At 42.3% G+C, this 17,649-nt stretch overlaps 1 long non-coding RNA gene across 2 annotated transcripts in view; it reads left to right on the top strand.

The window, feature by feature from the left end:
- LOC121550219 overlaps window positions 1-16,586 on the top strand; it is a 62,307-nt gene extending 45,721 nt beyond the window's left edge. For both annotated transcript variants that reach the window (XR_005996939.2, XR_005996937.2), the window contains exons 3-4: window positions 11,141-11,218; window positions 16,061-16,586. This is a non-coding gene — a long non-coding RNA (uncharacterized LOC121550219). The remainder of the gene's footprint in view (window positions 1-11,140; window positions 11,219-16,060) is intronic.
- The last annotated feature ends 1,063 nt before the right edge of the window (window positions 16,587-17,649 follow it).

The raw sequence follows: 17,649 nt of genomic DNA, 5'->3' as shown, positions 1-17,649 counted from the left end.
TACTTTTCGCCGTATTTGTTGATAACGAAATCTGAAAATACTTTGGATACATTCAGAAAATGTGGGGTAGGTGCAACAAAAGACACACAAATTAGAAGGGTTTGAATGAGAGGACTAACTGGTGTCTCCAAGTGACCACACACCTCTCCAAAGTCTGCACAGTTCCTAAGTAATTTCAATGCTCTATTATGACTCAAAGAAGAGTCTTCAACTATAAGGTGTTTTTTTTAGCTCTCCTAGATGTGCCGTTGAGGAACTAGCACAATCACACTTGCAATTGCTTTGTTTGGAACACAACACTGCATCCACACCATCATACAATTTGCTGTTGTTGTTTACACAATCCAAAAATGGTCCATTATAAATTTAAATCTGAGTTAGGTGGGCATAATTTGAAAGCCTGTTCTATTGTCAACATGACTACCTAAGTTAAAACATACGATCTTACAGTGTTAGCCTTTCACAATGCAATTCAGGGAAACAGATCATTTTGGTGCGCATAGAAAGGAGTCATTAGTGCATTCAGGTGCATGTGACGCATCAATTTTATTCACAATAGACTCATTCTGTTAAGAACTACCCAGGGTATGACGCCATGTCATCTTGTAACTGTACATCAAACATAGTGATCATAAACGTTGACACTGTATATGACATGGGTTTTATGACATGGAAATGTGAAGTGCACATTTGGACTCATGGGTGTTTGGCTTGCTTGTATGACATCGAAGCAGTATTTATTATAATCTTCAACGTCTCATCTTTCAAAATACATAGGGTGCTCTTAAATTTACAGAATATTCCATGCATTCCAATTTAGGTGTTTATCAGTGTCCAAATCTGGCATTTTCAACCCGTACTAGTGGAAAGTTTCTCTAGTGTTTTCTGAGGGTCCAGAGTGTGAATTAGTGCGGCTCTAGATATACAGTTGAAGTCGGAAGTTTACATACACCTTGGCCAAATACATTTAAACTCAGTTTTTCACAATTCCTGACATTTAATCCTAGTAAAAATTCCCTGTCTTATGTCAGTTAGGATCACCACTTTATTTTAAGAATGTGAAATGTCAGAATAATTTTACGTCATTTAGCAGACGCTCTTATCCAGAGCGACTTACAGTTAGTGAATACATATTTTTATATACTGGCCCCCTGTGGGAATCGAACCCACAACCCTGGCGTTGCAAACGCCATGCTCTATCAACTGAGCTACATCCCTGCCGGCCATTCCCTCCCCTACCCTGGACGACGGGGCCAATTGTGCGCCGCCCATGAGTCTCCCGGTCGCGGCCGGCTGCGACAGAGCCTGGATTCGAACCAGGATCTAGTGGCACAGTTAGCACTGCGATGCAGTGCCTTAGACCACTGCGCCACTCAGGAGTGTAATAATATTAGAGAGAATGATTTATTTCAGCTTTTATATCTTTCATCACATTCCCAGTGGGTCAGAAGTTTACATACACTCAATTAGTATTTGGTAGCATTGCCTTTAAATTGTTTTACTTAGGTCAAACATTTTGGGTAGCCTTCCACAAATGTTGGCCCATTCCTCCTGACAGAGCTGGTGTAACTGAGTCAGGTTTTTAGGCCTCCTTGCTCGCACACACTTTTTCAGATCTGCCCACACATTTTCTATAGGATTGAGGTCAGGGCTTTGTGATGGCCACTCCAATACATTGACTTTGTTGTCCTTAAGCCATTTTGCCACAACTTTTGAAGTATGCTTGGGGTCATTGCCCATTTGGAAGACCCATTTGCGACCAAGCTTTAACTTCCTGACTGATGTCTTGAGATGTTGCTTCAATATATCCACATAATTTTCCTTCCTCATGATGCCATCTATTTTGTGAAGTGCACCAGTCTCTCCTGCAGCAAAGCACCCCCACAGCATGATGCTGCCACCCCCGTGCTTCACGGTTGGGTTGGGGTTCATCGGCTTGAAAGCCATCCCCTTTTTCCTCCAAACATAATGATGGTCATTATGGTCAAACAGTTCTATTTTTGTTTCATCAGACCAGAGGACATTTCTCCAAAAAGTACGATCTTTGTCCCCATGTGCAGTTGCAAACCGTAGTCTGGCTTTTTTATGGCGGTTTTGGAGCAGTGGCTTCTTCCTTGCTGAGTGGTCTTTCAGGTTATGTCGATATAGGACTCATTTTACTGTGGATATAGATACTTTTGTACCTGTTTCCTCCAGCATCTTCACAAGGTCCTTTGCTGTTGTTCTGGGATTGATTTGCACTTTTCGCACCAAGGTACGTTCATCTCCAGGAGACAGAATGCGTCTCCTTCCTGAGCGGTATGATGGCTGCGTGGTTCCATGGTGTTTGTACTTGCGTACTATTGTTTGTACAGATGAACGTGGTACCTTCAGGCGTTTGGAAATTGCTCCCAAGGATGAACCAGACTTGTGGTGGTCTACAATTTTCTTCCTGAGGTCTTGGCAGATTTCTCTTAATTTTCCCATGATGTCAAGCAAAGAGGCACTGAGTTTGAAGGTAGGCCTTGAAATACATCCACAGGTACACCTCCAATTGACTCAAATGATGTCAATTAGCCTATCAGAAGCTTCTAAAGCCATGACATCATTTTCTGGACTTTTCCAAGCTGTTTAAAGGCACAGTCAACTTAGTGTATGTACACTTCTGACCCACTGGAATTGTGATACAGTGAATTATAAGTGAAATAATCTGTCTGTAAACAATTGTTGGAAAAATTACTTGTGTCATGCACAAAGTAGATGTCCTAATCGACTTGCCAAAACTATAGTTTGTTAAAAAGAAATTTGTGGAGTGGTTGAAAAATGAGTTTCAATGACTCCAACCTAAGTGTATGTAAACTTCCGACTTCAACTGTAGATCCCAGTGGCTGGTGGCAGACAGTTAAAAACAAACACCGTTCACCGATATCATCTAATGTGTGAAGCACCATTATCGTCTAAGATATCCCCACACAGCCCCCCTCCCCATTCCTCCTACTCGCCCCACTCTCTCCACCCTTTGAGCTAATAATACAGAAAAAAATAACTTGTGGAAAAAGCTGTTGTGTTGAGGCGGAGGGTGAATGGAGACCATTGTTGTGGTGTAACCGGACTCTGCAGCAGGTTGTTTGATCCTGTTTGGCCTGAAAAGGCTTTTTTAAAAAGTCACATCAGCTGAGAGGGTCAGGGAACAAGACTCCCGTATCGCTCTACCCCTGATCTCTGTCTCTCTCTCTTTCATTCTTTTTTCTCTCTGTCTCTCACTCTCTCTAGCCTTCTCTTTCACTCTCTGTCTCTTGGTGGAGGCTGCACAGGGAGAGCTAACTCTGGCTCGGATAAGGTGTCAACAACATATAACACAACTACTAGTTAATATGAGTTACAGTGAGGGAAAAAAGTATTTGATCCCCTGCTGATTTTGTACGTTTGCCCACTGACAAAGAAATGATCAATCTATAATGTTAATGGTAGGTTAATTTGAACAGAATAACAACAAAAAAATCCAGAAAAACGCATGTCAAAAATGTTATTAATTGATTTGCATTTTAATGAGGGAAATAAGTATTTGACCCCTCTGCAAAACATGACTTAGTACTTGGTGGCAAAACCCTTGTTGGCAATCACAGAGGTCAGACGTTTCTTTGTAGTTGGCCACCAGGTTTGCACACATCTCAGGAGCGATTTTGTCCCACTCCTCTTTGCAGATCTTCTCCAAGTCATTAAGGTTTCGAGGCTGACGTTCTGCAACTCGAACCTTCAGCTCCCTCCACAGATTGTCTATGGGATTAAGGTCTGGAGACTGGCTAGGCCACTACAGGACCTTAATATGCTTCTTCAGGAGCCACTCCTTTGTTGCCTTGGCCGTGTGTTTTGGGTCATTGTCATGCTGGAATACCCATCCACGACCCATTTTCAATGCCCTGGCTGAGGGAAGGAGGTTCTCACCCAAGATTTGACGGTACATGGCCCCATCCATCGTCCCTTTGATGTGGTGAAGTTGTCCTGTCCCCTTAGCAGAAAAAACACCCCCCAAAGCATAATGTTTCCACCTCCATGTTTGACGGTGGGGATGGTGTTCTTGTGGTCATAGGCAGCATTCCTCCTCCTCCAAACACGGCGAGTTGATTTGATGCCAAAGAGCTCGATTTTGGTCTTATCTGACCACAACACTTTCACCCAGTTCTCCTCTGAATCATTCAGATGTTCATTGGAAAACTTCAGACGGGCCTGTATATGTGCTTTCTTGAGCAGGGGGACCTTGCGGGTGCTGCAGGATTTCAGTCCTTCACGGTGTAGTGTGTTACCAATTGTTTTCTTGGTGACTATGGTCCCAGCTGCCTTGAGATCATTGACAAGATCCTCCCGTGTAGTTCTGGGCTGATACCTCACCGTTCTAATGATCATTGCAACTCCACGAGGTGAGGTCTTGCATGGAGCCCCAGGCCGAGGTAGATTGACAGTTATTTTGTGTTTCTTCCATTTTTTTCATTCCATTTGCGAATAATCGCACCAACTGTTGCCACCTTCTCACCAAGCTGCTTGGCGATGGTCTTGTAGCCCATTCCAGCCTTGTGTAGGTCTACAATCTTGTCCCTTACATCCTTGGAGAGCTCTTTGGTCTTGGCCATGGTGGAGAGTTTGGAATCTGATTGATTGATTGCTTCTGTGGACAGGTGTCTTTTATATAGGAAACAAACTGAGATTAGGAGCACTCCCTTTAAGAGTGTGCTCCTAATCTCAGCTCGTTACCTGTATAAAAGACACCTGGGAGCCAGAAATCTTTCTGATTGAGAGGGGGTAAAATACTTATTTCCCTAATTAAAACATTTTTGACATACGTTTTTTTGGATTTTTGTTTTGTTATTCTGTCTCTCACTGTTCAAATAAACCTAACATTAAAATTATAGACTGATCATTTCTTTGTCAGTTGGCAAACTTACAAAATCAGCAGGGGATCAAATACTTTTTTCCCTCACTGTACGTATTATGAAATGGCACAGCCACTCTAAGGTTGGATAGATGCTTCACCATAGTTGTTTTAGTACACATTATCCCCAGTGAAACATTGTGGCATTGTTGTGGCATTGTTTACATAACATGATAGTACCATAGTATTGCATAGCCTACAATATCTTTACTGTTTTGTGTTGAATGGCCCATCTATGCCACACTTAGCGTTCCAGTATTGTATCGTTAATTTACGATATGTTTGGTGTTCGGCATGGACAATAAGCATGCAAATATCACGGTTCCATTATGCAAGCTTTCTTTGTCTGGGAGCTTTCTTGTCCTGGAGGTACAAATAAAGAGGCAGACAGGAAGGCACTGTGTTTTTTGGAGGGAGATTTGTGTCTGCACCCATCTGTGCTCCCAACCTTTTTAGATGTGGGAAACTGCACATGCATTTGCATAAGAATAATTGACACTTAAAATTAGCTTTCCAATCACAGAGGATTATTGTTCCTGAGAATATGTGGAAGAAGAGAGCGCTGTCATATTGGAAAATATTAAAGGGAGGGTAGGGTGAGCGAGAGGAGGTGTCATAAATTATTAACCGTTTTATTTCTTCTGTTTGCGAGACTGGATTTAATGAATTTTTTGCGCAAAATATTTTATTTGGTGTAATACTGAATGCAACTATGACTGTGCATAACCACATTGAGTGTCAGCGGTTGTACTAAATGTTCATAGTTTTAAAAACGTTTGAAGACTTGAGTGTGAACATTTGAACCAATCAACACACCTCTGTTCACCTCATTAGAAAAGTGCACAGATCATAAGTGGCGAATGTTAGGCAGAGAGTGGAGGGTTTGAACACATTAGAGCATTTAAGCAAGTGCAATGTTGAATAATTGATAGTGGCTAATGAAAAGGATCTCTTCAGGATGAACATCAAGTTGAATCAAGGCCTCAGGCAAACAGACAGGCAGACACACACACAACATTTCATTGACTCGTTCAGCTTATTCAAGGCATCTGTGGTGTCTTATTTTATTATTGTGTTACTCCTGGTTCAGCCATGTGTCTGTGTCTCCTGTACCTCCTACTCAGAATGCCATGAATTCATTATCACTCCTCTGAAAGGCAGACAGGACCCTGGTATGGGGTTTGGATAGCTGCTGTTAGTCTCAGGCCTAGCCAGCCAAAAATGGGAAAAAGAGCCATAGAGTGGGGGTTTGGGCTGTGATAGGTGAAGTGGGAAAGAGGGGATTGGGTGGGGGTTGACGGGTTGAGGGGGGAAGGGATTGGGGGAAGGGAGGTGGAGGAGGGAAAGTCTCGGCGCCGGCCCCACCGAAGCGCTCAGCATCCCCCGCTCATGGTATGGCGGATGTGTCTGGGGGTATCCATGACAACCATTCAGCATGCCAGGGAGATACCACGGCGACATGGCCAAGGGCAGAGGGGGTAGACAGGGGGAGAGGGGGAGAGCATGGAGATCCTTTAAGAACCACAAATCTCTGTGACATTAATATTCACTCACACACAGTAGACTAAAACCAGAGCCAGTTAGCTGCAGACAGACATACATATATTACCCACACCTTTCATCTGCCGCAATGCTCTTTGATTCATCAGCTCAACATGGATTTGGTCCAATTTATTGACACTCACCCAGAATGTAATTGTTGCTAGAACAGCAGCACATTGTCATGTCTTTGTTTAGCTTCTATTTTGAGTTTAATGGGTGGTGGTGGTAGTGGTTTGTGTCTGTCTGTGTGTGTGTGTGTGTGTGTGTGTGTGTGTGTGTGTGTGTGTGTGTGTGTGTGTGTGGGATGGGGGTGCATGTGTTCAGTTGTGTTTTAGGGGTTTTATCCAGTTGTTGCCCCAACAATGGTTGCTGCTAATGGCTTGCTTTGCAATGTTTTGTGACTGTACTAACACCATCATGTATACTCAGACAGACACACATTCAGTCAGGGCAAAGAGTACAGAGCATAGGTCAGGGCAGGAGAACACATCTCTTTCTCTTTCCAATACACACACAACACACAACACACACACTCACACACACAAACACACACACACAAAGATCAAGCTGTGTAATAATAATCCCATCTGGGACTGCATGGCCTCTCACATAGACCATAATAATATATTTTTTTAAATATGTAGACATTTATTTTTTCTTCACAAAAGTAGTGCACAGGGCCTTTACTAGTCCTATATTAGCAGACCAAGCCGCAGCACAGGATTTGTTTTGTTTGTTCACAAAAGTATTGCACTGGGCCTTTAGTACACGTGTACGTGTTCGCAGGCACACGTATGTTATACCACATACATATACAGAGCCTCGGGGGGTATATTTTTAACCCAAGCAGCCTGCACATTTGCTGAGGTGTTAAAGGGTTGTAAATAAGTAAATAAGTCAGAATTTATGAAACTCTTTCAATGTACCTCCAACTGGTGGGAAAGAGGGGGAAGGGAGCCAAAGAGAGTTATGTCATGGTGCCACAATAGTCAGACTTAAGATGTGACTCTACTGTCAAAGGCTTCTACAAGAGAACCAAACAGTGACATAAAAATAGGTAATCCCCAACCCAAAGTCATATGAAGAGAAGTCAAGTCTGTGTCACTGCGGTCCACTCATGAAACATACAGTGCATTCGGAAAAGTATTCAGACCCCTTTACTTTTTCCACATTTTGTTACGTTACAGCCTTATTCTGCAATGGATTAAATAGTTTTTTCCCCTCTTCAATCTACACACAACACCCCATAATGTTTGCAAAAAATATATAAATAATGCAATATCACATTTACATAAGTATTCAGACCCTTTACTCAGTACTTTGTTGAAGCACCTTTGGCAGCGATTACAGCCTCCAGTCTTCTTGGGTATGACGCTACAAGCTTGGCACACCTGTATTTGGGCAGTTTCTCCCATTTTACTCTGCAGATCCTCTCGAGCTCTGTCAGGTTGGATGGGGAGCGTCGCTGCACTGCTATTTTCAGGTCTCTCCAAAGATGTTAGATCGGGTTCAAGTCCGGGCTTTGGCTGGGCCACTCAAGGACATGAATTCTTGTCCCGAAGCCACTCCTGCATTGTCTTCGCTGTGTGCTTAAGGTCGTTGTCCTGTTGGAAGGTGAACCTTCGTCCCAGACTGAGGTCCTGAGCACTCTGGAGCAGGTTTTCATCAAGGATCTGTCTGTACTTTGCTCTGTTTAACTTTCCCTTGATCCTAGCTAGTCTCCCAGTCCCTGAAGCTGAAAAACATCCCCACAGCATGATGCTGCCACCACCATGCTTCACCGTAGGGATGGTGCCAGGTTTCCTCCAGACGTGACGCTTTGCATTCAGGCCAAAGAGTTCAATCTTTGTGAGAGTGTGATTTGAAGGAGTCAGGCGCAGGAGGGTAAATCACAGAATACAGAGTTTATTCCGTAGTACACAGTCATGCTGGATAGCGTCAACAGTCCAGTGCGCAAAACAGGCGCACTGGAAGAAATACAGTCGTGGTCAAAAGTTTTGAGAATGACACAAATATTAATTTTCACAAAGTCTGCTGCCTCAGTTTTTATGATGGCAATTTGCATATACTCCAGAATGTTATGAAGAGTGATCAGATGAATTGCAATTCATTGCAAAGTCCCTCTTTGCCATGAAAATGAACTTAATCCCAAAACATTTCCACTGCATTTTAGCCCTGCCACAAAAGGACCAGCTGACATCATGTCAGTGATTCTCTCGTTAACACAGGTAAGAGTGTTGACGAGGACAAGGCTGGAGATCACCCTGTCATGCTGATAGAGTTAGAATAACAGATTGGAAGCTTTAAAAGGAGGGTTATGCTTGAAATCATTGTTCTTCCTCTGTTAACCATGGTTACCTGCAAGGAAACACGTGCCGTCATCATTGCTTTGCACAAAAAGGGCTTCACAGGCAAGGATATTGCTGCTAGTAAGATTGCACCTAAATCAACCATTTATCGGATCATCAAGAACTTCAAGGAGAGAGGTTCAACTGTTGTGAAGAAGGCTTCAGGGTGCCCAAGAAAGTCCAGCAAGCGCCAGGACCGTCTCCTAAAGTTGATTCAGCTGCGGGATCGGGGCACCACCAGTGCAGAGCATGCTCAGGAATGGCAGCAGGCAGGTGTGAATGCATCTGCACGCACAGTGAGTCGAAGACTTTTGGAGGATGGCCTGGTGTCAAGAAGGGCAGCGAGGAAGCCACTTCTCTCCAGGAAAAACATCAGGGACAGACTGATATTCTGCAAAAGGTACAGGGATTGGACTGCTGAGGACTGGGGTAAAGTCATTTTCTCTGATGAATCCCCCTTCCGATTGTTTGGGGCATCCGGAAAAAAGCTTGTCCGGAGAAGACAAGGTGAGCGCTACCATCAGTCTTGTGTCATGCCAAAAATAAAGCATCCTGAGACCATTCATGTGTGGGGTTGCTTCTCAGCCAAGGGAGTGGGCTCACTCACAATTTTGCCTAAGAACACAGCCATGAAGAATGGTACCAACACATCCTCCGAGAGCAACTTCTCCCAACCATCCAAGAACAGTTTGGTGATGAACAATGCCTTTTCCAGCATGATGGAGCACCTTGCCATAAGGCAAAAGTGATAACTAAGTGGCTCGGGGAACAAAACATCGACATTTTGGGTCCATGGCCAGGAAACTCCCCAGACCTTAATCCCATTGAGAACTTGAGGTCAATCCTCAAGAGGTGGGTGGACAAACAAAAACCCACAAATTCTGACAAACTCCAAGCATTGATTATGCAAGAATGGGCTGCCATCAGTCAGGATGTGGCCCTGAAGAAAATTGACAGCATGCCAGGGCGGATTGCAGAGGTCTTGAAAAAGAAGGGTCAACACTGCAAATATTGACTCTTTGCATAAACTGAATGTAATTGTCAATAAAAGCCTTTGACACTCATGGAATGCTTGTAATTATACTTCAGTATACCATAGTAACATCTGACAAAAATATCTAAAAACACTGAAGCAGCAAACTTTGTGAAGACCAATACTTGTGTCAGTCTCAAAACTTTTGACCACGACTGTACAGGCACACGGGGAAAATATACCCCGGCAATACAAAGTACAGGTAGCTCCACCGAGCTACACTCATCTCACATGAAACAATCATCCACAAGGACAAGGGGGCCGAGGGAACACTTATACATGTACTAATGAGGGGAATATGAACCAGGTGTGTGTAATTGACAAGACAAGACAAATGGAATGATGAGATATGGAGCGGCAGTGGCTAGAAAGCCGGTGAAGATGAACGCCAAAGCCTGCCCAAACAAGGAGGGGTGGCAGCTTCGGAGGAAGACCTGACAGTCTTGTTTTGATCAGACCAGGCCTGAGAGTCCTTTAGGTGCCTTTTGGCAAACTCCATGCGGGCTGTCATGTGCCTTTTACTGATGAGTGGCTTCCGTCTTGCCACTCTACCATAAAGGCCTGATTGGTGGAGTGCTGCAGAGATGGTTGTCCTTCTGGAAGGTTCTCCTATCTCCACAGAGGAACTCTGGAGCTCTGTCAGTGACCATCAGGTTCTTGGTCACCTCCCTGACCAAGGCCCTTCTCCCCCGATTGCTCAGTTCTTGGTGGTTCCAAACTTCTTCAATTTAAGAGTGATGGAGGCCACTGTGTTCCTGGGGACCTTCAATGCTGCAGACATTTTTTGGTACCATTCCCCAGATCTGTGCCTTGACACAATCCTGTCTCCGAGCTCTGAGGACAAATCCTTTGACCTCATGGCTTGGTTTTTGCTCTGACATGCACTGTCAACTGTGGTACCTTATATAGACAGGGTTGTGCCTTTCCAAATCATGTCCAATCAATTGAATTTACCTCAGGTGGACTCCAATCAAGTTGTAGAAACATCTCAAGGATGATCAATGGAAACAGTATGCACCTGAGCTCAATTTCAAGTCTCGTAGCAAAGGGTCTGAATACTTATGTAAATAAGGTATTTCAATTTTCTTATTTTTTATAAATTCGCAAAAAAATCGAAAAACCTGTTTTCGCTTTGTCATTATGGGGTATTGTGTGTAGATTGATGAGGAGAAAAATGTACTTAATCAATTTTAAAATAAGGCTGTAACATAACAAAATGTGGAAAAAGTCAAGAGGTCTGAGTACTTTCCGAATGCACTGTATCGTCAGTGAGAAACACTTCTAACATCCCATTTTGTTTTTCTGTTTCAGGTGAGAGGAGCAAGACAGAGAGAAAGAGGATAACGACTGATTTGGCCCTGTGTTAAGCATGGCCTACAGATTGAAGAGGTGAGCGAGAGATCTGCCATTTCACATAGGTCTGCTCTTGTCCTCTCCTTACCTGGGCCATATCTATCTCAATAACCTCTTATCATGGATCAAATAATCCTTACCTCCACCAATTCATAGTCTGAAATAGTTTTGGCCCCAGATGTCCCTAAGACGTTATGAGTGACATTGCATCTGTCAAACACTGATTGAATAAGACAAATAGAAACGCTGTGCAAATTAAATGGTCTGACCCACATTCTGTGGTGCTATCCATTTATCTGAAGACCCTGAAAGTCAATTTATACAGGTAAACCCTGGATGATCCCTGAAGTGAAAGACTGGGCTTTTTCACAGTGCAGGAGACTATACATTATTTACTACACTGACTGGAACACAGAGAAGGAGATAATGCAATGTTTCAAGCATACAAAATATAGAGCCTCCTCTGGTGGAAAGGCTTTTGTTGTGCGCTTTGATCATGTCTGTTTCCATCCAACCTGACAGATGGAGAAGTATATGTCTACTTAAGGTTTCTATAGCCCTACACTGTAAAAATGATTCTGAGGTGAATTGAAATTGATTAAAAATAAAATAATAATAATAACATATACTTAATAAAAATGAATGCAAGTCGTTTAAATAATTTGTTAATTTAATTTTACCAAAACAGTTCAGAATTAATCGATCTCAATATGTTGCTTAAAATAAGTAAGTACATTTTATGAGCGATAACATAAGATAAATAATATTTATTTAATTGACTCAATTTTAATAATATAAAAATGTATTGCAACTACTTGCCTCGTGGCTCGGTTTTTAGAGGATTGTGGGTAATTAAACATTTGTAGACTTTATGTTTATTTTACACAATACTGTATACATGTTTGAATAAATAAAATTATATTTATATATTTGTATTAAGCAGCTTGTTGTGCCATGATGTGTAATGGATCATGAACGGATATCAAAACTGACGTTCAATGATGAGACCACCCATTTCCACGATCAGCACATTGCAATGCCTCCAGTTACTGCAAGTGAATTAAGCACTGCACTCAACAATGCCAGCCAAAGCTGGTAAATGGCAAATTAACAAATACATTACACAATATTAAACATTAAGACACAATCACTGAAAGTAACGAATTAGAGAGATTATGTAAAAAAAAATAACATTTTACATTTTAGTCATTTAGCAGACGCTCTCATCCAGAGTGACTTACAGTTAGTGAGTGCATACATTTTTCATACATATTATCAGTAAAACCAACTTAATTTTGCGGTGTGTGTGCAAGTGTATGTACTGTGTGTGCATGTGCGTGCATGTGGGTCATGTTCCTCAATGTGTGTGTCTTCTTTCTGTCACTATTGGTATGCCTCCATACAGTTCCATTCTCTGTCCTTCAACATCAGTCTCTGCTCTAGCAGTATTTGATACCCCCCAGAGAGAACGGTGAAGTCCTTTGGGAGTAGTTAGCGGTGAGGGCGTGAGGGATAAGACTCCTCTACACCCGCATCTGACTTGGGGCAACTGGAGGCCCACTTTCTGCCAGCATCAGAAAGCAGGGGGAAAATATCCAAGATTTTCAGATTTATTCACATAAATGCCATTGTTCTGGAGAGCTGTCGTGTTGAGTGGTTTGAGTCAATGAAAGACTCTTTGACCAACAGCTATTCATTTATTTTTTATTTATTATATACACTGAGTATACCAAACATTAGGAACACCTTCCTAATACTGAGTTGCTCTCAGAACAGACTCAATTAGTCGCGGCATGGATTCTACAAGGTGTCGAAAGTGTTCCACAGGGATGCTGGCCCATGTTGACTCCAATGCTTCCCACAGTTGTGTCAAGTTGGCTGGATGTCCTTTGGGTGGTGGACCATTCTTGATGCACACGGGAAACTGTTAAGCATGAGAAATCCAGCAGCATTGCATTTCTTGACACACTCTAACCGGTACTCCTGGCACCTACTACCATACCCCATTCAAAGGTACTTAAATCTTTTGTATTTCCCATTCACCCTCTGAATGGCACACATACACAATCAATGTCTAATTTGTCTCAAGGCATCTTTAAGGTGTCTCGTCCCCTTTATCTACACTGATTGAAGTGGATTTAACAAGTGACATCAATAAGGGATCATAACTTTCACCTGGATTCACCTGGTCAGTCTTTTTTTTTCACCTTTATTTAACCAGGTAAGCCAGTTGAGAACAAGTTCTCATTTACAACTGCGACCTGGCCAAGATAAAGCAAAGCAGTGCGATAAAAACAACAACAACACAGAGTTACATATGGAATAAACAAAAATGTACAGTCAATAACACAATAGAAAATAGAAAATCTATATACAGTGTGTGCAAATGTAGTAAGTTATGGAGGTAAGGCAATAAATAGGCCATAGTGCAAAATAATTACAATTTAGTATTAACACTGGAGTGATAGATGTGCAGAAGATGATGTGCAAATAGAGATACTGGAGTGCAAATGAGCAAAATAAATAACAAATGTAAATAACAATATGGGGATGAGGTAGTTGGGTGGGCTAATTACAGATGGGCTGTGTACAGGTACAGTGATCGGTAAGCTGCTCTGGAAAGAGCAGGTGTTCTTAATGTTTTGTATACTCAGTGTAATGTTCTACTGAAATATCTCTACTGGTTTTCACTGTAAAATCTGGCCAATGGATTGTATTTATACATCTCATTCTTTCAAAAGTTTTGAAATATGTTAAACACTGGTCCTTGCTTTTAAAATACCTTCAAAAGTCATTTAAATCAAGAATGTACCTTTCGAGTTGCTTTTTGGAGGACAAAGGTACTGCTTAAATGGATATGCATTCCAGAAAAAGGAACAAAGCTGTGTGTGTGTGTTTGTGTGTGTGTGTGTGTGTTTGTGTGTAGTCAACCATTAGCCCCCTCCATCTGGCTGTGTCACTAAGTCGCCTGTACCACCATAGAAAGCCACAGGGCCCATCCGAGGTAACTGAGAACTCTGGGATCGATATAAGCAATGCCCAGTCACTCAGTGGGGGATAGAGATGTGTTTAACACACACAAATGTGCATGCCCACACACAGAAACTCACGCACGTGCGTGAAACGTGTGTAGTTTGACGTGGCTTTAGCTCCAGGTAGATGTGTAAATGTGCAGACTCAAAGGGAGTAGAATGCAGGAAGTAGGGTGTAGGGGAAAAACCTGCCTGCCACAAACAGCCAGAAGACAGGCATGCAAGAAGGGAGGGAGGCAGGGAGGCAGGGAGGGAGGGGGGCAGATAGGCAGGGAAGGAGACAGGCAGGGAGACAGGCAGGCAGGGAGTGCCCTTAAGGTGCTGTGTGCAAGCAAGGAGGTATGCCCTTTGAACTCTGCTCTGTTCTTTCTTTCGTTTGGGTTTTGTTGTTGGAGGCAAAGATGAATGCAGTGGGGCCCCATCCACTGAAAACAGTTGTGTGTTAGCAGCTACAGTATATATTTGAATGCCCTCCAAATACCTGCACAAACCATAAAGTATCTTGTAATATACACTGCTGTGCTTACCCCAAAAATGTCAACTGGTAGACAGCAATGTATCAAGATGATAGAAAATGCATTTATCCTGAATCATTTTTACACTATTTAACACAATAATCAGTCATATCTCTGTTGAAACTCCAGTAGCCCGAGCTGCTGTAGCAACATGGTACATACTTTCATAGTGCCCCACAAAGGCTACCAGAGTCTCCCATGCTTGTCAGCAGCTTATATAGTTTCGGGAAACATGATAGCATAATACCTTGTTGGAGGGGGTGTCGGTGAGAGAGTGGTGGTGATGGTGGGGGGGGATCTGAACCCAGGTTGGGGTGAGTGTAAGGGGGATCTGATAAGGCGTTCCCAAGCTCCATCGCCCCATCACCCTATGAGAGAATAATAAGCGTCTGTAACACATAGACACTCCCAGGCCTTGTGTCCCCGGCACAAAACCTAGCTGTCTTATCCGCTTCTAAGAATATAATGTAAGACAATACATGTGAGAAGGCCAGGAGAACAATGCATGGAAAGTGCAGTGTGATATGAGGGAGACTCATGTCAGGAGCCATTGTTGTGGCCCTTTGTTGCTGTCGAGTACATTGGGAACTTTGAACTCAGAGCCCTCTTTTCATCTGCAGGCCTGGAGTTTGTATGTAGTGAAATGTATGCAAAGTGTAAAGTAGAAAGTTCACTCTTAGAAAAAAGGTTCCAAAAGGGTTCAGGTGGGCCTTCACGCTTCAGCAAACAAAAGAAAGGAGGGGTGCTCAACAACAATGACAAAAACCATGAGAAGGGCTTACCAAGAAAAATGTCCAAAAGGACTAATTCAAGGTAGAAAGGAGTTGGAGCACGCAACAAAAAAAAGCAAAGATGTATTTATTTTAGGGTTATTCGGCTGTCCCCACAGGTTAACCCGTTTTGTTTCTGTGGACAGAGTTCTACCTGGAACCCAAAAGGGTTCTACCTGGAACCAAAAATAGTTATTCACAAGGTTCTCCTATGGGGACAGCCGATGAACTGTTTTAGGTTCTAGAAAGCACCTTATTTTCTAAGAGTGTACCATTCTTCATGTTTTTGTCAGTAGCTATGTGTGTTTGTTGTGCTGTACTTGTAAATGATATGCTTGGATGAACAGTTCGTTTGAAATAAAATGTAAACTGTATTGTAACATAAACGCATAGCTGTCCATTGGATAACAAAAGGAAAGGACAATTCATTGCCTGGGGTGTGACAGTAATGCCCCTCCAAGTTCAAAGTTCACCCAAGACACAAGAGTTTAACATGAAGAGCATGATCACTAGGACAGAGATTGTATTGTTAAACTAATAGTGTGTGTTTGTCTCATCCAGGTGGAGCATCTATCTGGGTGACTCTCTACAGCTGTCTCTAGAGGAGAGAGAGGCATGGGCTGTCATCACCTTCTGAACAACAGCCAAGATACAGTATGCTGATGAAGAAGGATACAGCAAACTACTATTTCTAATCAGCATGCATACATCTTAAAGACACAAACCACCAAATGTACACTCCCATCCTTTGAACCCAGTCATTTCTGTATCATTGTGATTTAAATCTATAAGTTGTTAAACTGTTTACGGTCTACTGGGCTGTAAAAGTACAACATAATCTATTCTGAATTGTAAAAGTCTGTATTGCAGTACTGGATTTCAAGTGAACCTGTCCTTAGAATAGAGTGTAAGTGAACCCAAAGGGAACCCACAGTGCACTTGCTCTTTATCTGAAATATGAATTGATTGAAACAGTACACATCAAAGATAATATTTGTGTACGTTTTCAAATCACTGTATTTTCTCAATAAATTGAATAAAGTATATTCAAGAATATTTTGGGGAAGAATTAATTTTCCCCACATGATTTCTGTCTACAGTAAGCCTTCTGTGTATACCTTTGACATAATTAGGTCCTCTGTGGGATCAAAGGAGAATGGTTGCTGACATGGCTGTAGTTGTTTCTGATGGACCATGACAACGCTGAGAAACATACAATTTGCATACAGTACGAAGACAGTATGTATTCCTACATTGTCAATGTGTTAGCATATGTCAAATTAGATACAACTGTAAAATCTCAAATGGAAAGGATACTAGCTATGCTCATTACCCGAAGCACCTTGACAACCAGAGCAAACTTTTTAGCACAGCCACATGTCAGGTTAATGTTTGCATCTTCTACGTTTCTCCTACATACCCCACATGTGACATGGAATACTAAAGGCAAATAGATTTAATTACATTTTTTAATGGATTCATATACAAAGCATAAGCTTAAAGTTTATACAAAGCATAAGCTTAAGGCAACACTGCCATTAACAAAGCATTCATAATCTAGGCATGATCAGAGAGGGAGAGAGAGAGAGAAGACATGGCTTGAAAGGACATGCCCCAAAAGTCCATGGGGAGGAAAGGAGAGAAAGAAGTGTATCTCACCAGAGCAGTACGAAAAAGTAAGAAAAATGTATGCACTCACTACTGTAAGTCACTCTGGATAAGTGTAAAAAAATAAAACTGTAAAAAGTACATCTACAATGCAGGTCAGGAACAAAGAGAAAGACACAATGAAGCGAAGACCCTTTTATAACCATTTGACCATGTTTGGATTCAAAATCTGAGTTGATGACCGATAGGATACTGTAGAAGTGAACGTCCAATCAAATCATCAGACCTACAGGATGTCATCCCAACATCAATTACTGCTTCCCAGAGGTATGACAGAATGAGGGATGGAGAGAACAACACAGAGAAGGCTGAATTCCTGAGAAGACAATACAACCTGTTGCATAGTGTTGATAAAAGTGAGGTTGGGGGTTGGGCCGGCCTACACCTATCTCACTTCTCCTGACAAAATGTTTCTTTCCTCACCTTTCTACCTCCACTCTGTCTCACTCTATCATATTTCCTTCTCCTCTCTCTCTCTCTCT

The sequence above is a fragment of the Coregonus clupeaformis genome, chromosome 18 (assembly GCF_020615455.1).
Source record: "Coregonus clupeaformis isolate EN_2021a chromosome 18, ASM2061545v1, whole genome shotgun sequence".
NCBI lineage: Eukaryota > Metazoa > Chordata > Actinopteri > Salmoniformes > Salmonidae > Coregonus > Coregonus clupeaformis.
The sequence above is the reverse complement of the archived record's forward strand: the minus strand, read 5'-3'. Positions and strand labels throughout refer to the sequence as shown.